The following is a 3,120-nucleotide window of genomic DNA, read 5'->3' on the forward strand; positions in this document are numbered from 1 at the left end:
TAATGATCTTTCCATGTGACCTTCCATTTCATCTCAATATCTTGCCCACCTAGGTTTTGAGGGGAAAAGACCAAAAATAAGCCCCAGTGATTCCACTGCAACAACTGTTCAAATCAGCAACTTGTTAACACTAGTTCTCAAGGACACTGGATGTTAATCAGCACTTTTAAAATGCTGTCTCAAAGGAATCTGTGAAGAGTCTGCACTGAGCCAGGACCACATTTTGCCTCTATCACGTCCACTGATTTCCCTTTGTCCTTTCACAGAATGAACAAGTGAAATCATCTCTTCAACTCACTCTGTTCATGCACTTGTACAGATGAAAGGAAGGCCCTATGAAGCAGGCCTCTGCCTCACTACTCCCCTGCCTCATCCTGAGTTCACGAAGTTGTTTTGTGAATGTAAATAAGGGGTAGATCGTTGGCCTTTGAAGATTCAGATTTATTTGTTTGTTTTTCTATAGTTACTTTTTGATAAATTATATTTTCCTTCCAAGTTCAACTAAGCATCAATGTAGCTCCTTCTATTTAGCAACACATATTTGTTAACTACTCTAGCAGTTCTTAGTTCAGTGGTCCATGGATCAGAAAGCATGCATCCCAGAAGCTTGTAAGGCCTCAACCCCTCAGAGCATTCTAGTGGATACCTAGGGTTTCCATCACAGAGAGCCTCAAAGAGGTGACAGTTTCAGAGGTAGCAGAAGACTGCATTTTAAATGGCCCTTCTTATTTAAAGTGTGATGTGTCTTCTTGGCAACTATATCTGTTCTTTATACAGATTTTACAGTGAAATAAAATGTGTTGTAGTAGCTGTGTTTGAAATTTAATAAAAGGTGTGGGCAAGGGGAAGCACAAGGGCAAATGGAGGAAAGGCTCCTGATGGGGCATGCCTCTGTTGAATGACCTGGGGTGAACCTCCTTGTACAAGGGAAGTGGAGGAAAGGCTCCTGATAGGGCATGCCTCTGAATGGCCTGGGGTAGACATTGCTTACACAAGGGGAAGTGGAGGAAAGGCTCCTGATGGGACATGCCTCTGTGAATTACCTGGGGTAAACCTGCTTATACAAGGGAAGTGGAGGAAAGGCTAGGGGGTAGGGTTTACTCTGTGACTGACTTGGAGTGGACTTGCATGTAGACTCCTGGGGCTGGTACTGATCTGATCAGGCCAATCTCATGGGATATGGCAATGGAAAGAGTGTTTGCTCAACTATTTACAAATGTCAACCAATAGACTCATCAACAAGGAGTTGTGTAAATAAATGACTTAGTTTTTTAGTCCTTAGAAGTAATAAATTTGATCAGGTTATATAATATGCATCCTTCATGTCCTGCTGTTTTAATACCATAAGTTACTCTTGATACTTTATATCTTTAAATATTAAAGAAATTCACCTAAATTTTTCTTCCCATTTCCAATTCTCTTTATGTCCCACACTGTTCAAATTCTGAGCAGTCCAGTGAGGTAAAATGCCATAAGTGATATCTATATTTGGAATCTTAGGCAATGAGGGTTAGTGTGTTGCAATTAGTGAGACTGGCTCAGGAAAGGGAAGGAAGGGTTCAGAGCTGCTGTACACAGGGTTGCTATACATCGCAGGTGACTCAATGACACAACAATAACATACTATGACAGGTTTGGAAGCAGGAGTGGCATCTACTTCCTAAACCATACGCCTTCGGAAACTCTATGAACTTTGATAAATGTCAATAGTTGTAGAGGGGCTTCAGGCCTTTTGTTCATAGGGTCACTATGACCCAAAGGCAATCAACAACATTCCACTGATGATTACTAACCAATGACTATTTACAGAGATTTTTAATTTCCATTCATTCATTCATTGCTGTACTTCTTTCCCTGCCCAGCCCTCCCCCGCTCCTCCAGTTCCTTCCTCTCTCTGAAAAGTAAAACTCCTTCCCTGGTACACAATCCCCCTGGCACCCCTCCCATCGCCCCAAGTGCATTCCACTATGCAACCTTAATTGTGGACTCTTGTGATAACCATAATACCCTATCATACATTGCTTTTAAATTATTCTCCCCCTCATCTGTTTCAGTGCAGTATACACAATTTATCCAGTTTTGAGGGAAGCCGAATATAAAATTTAATAATAGACCAAATGCTGTATCGGGAAATGAGGGAAGCTTAATACAAGCTGAAGGTCACCTTGTGGCACTGGGGCAGGGCGTTCCCCAGGAGTCAACATTGTTCTTAGTTTGTGTCAAATGAATCCCTCCCTCTTGAGATTAGCATAAAGAGGAACTTGGCCTTATCTGTAAAAGATTTCACCATTATCCTTTGTTTTTGTTTTGTACTTACTTGTGATTTTACTTTGTTTACCTTCCTTATGATTCTAAATAAATACTCAGAGAAGCATGGCTTGGGGCCTTCAGTCATGGGAACTGTTGGCCCCCTGTTTTTCACACTCTCTGTTCTATATCATTCCTGGTAGTCTGTTTCATTATTAATAATTATAAAAATAATTTACCCTAGGTCTGCAACACAGTTTTTCTCAGTCTTACCCCAACCCTGATATCAGTCCCATTTTACAGCAGTGGCACCATGCAGTATTTGTCCTTGTGCGACTGAGATATTTCACTCAGCATAATGTCCTCCAGGCTCACCCATTTTGGATTTTTGAGGCTGTAAATCACATGGGAGGAGACTGCCCATCTTTCTCCCATGTAGATGATGGTGGATTATGGTGTCAATGCCTTGTTCTGCTCCTTTCCCCAGTTAAGGAATTAAACCTGGTGGGAGAGACTGGAGGAGAGGACAATGACCAAGCTACCAAAGTAGCACAGTGAAGAACAATTTCTGTTGCCCTTGGGAAAGAATAGTGGAAAGAGCACTAGGCCAAGGCCCTGTTGAGGCCACAGGCTGAAGCTTTTGTTAGAGAATGAGGGCAAGAAGAAAGGTGAGGAGGTAGATGTGGAGTTAAAAAGCAAAGATAGATTTATTAGAATAAAAACAACTATGAGATATCATTTCACCCCAGTCAAAATAGCAAAATTTAACAGAACAGGAAGCAACAAATGCTGGCGAGGTTGTGGAGAAACTGGAACCCTGATTCACTGTTGGTGGGAGTGTAAAATGGTGCAACCCCTGTGGAAAGCAGTATG

The sequence above is a fragment of the Elephantulus edwardii genome, unplaced genomic scaffold (assembly GCF_000299155.1).
Source record: "Elephantulus edwardii isolate Elephantulus edwardi_28Jun2011 unplaced genomic scaffold, EleEdw1.0 scaffold00111, whole genome shotgun sequence".
Taxonomy (NCBI): Eukaryota; Metazoa; Chordata; class Mammalia; order Macroscelidea; family Macroscelididae; genus Elephantulus; species Elephantulus edwardii.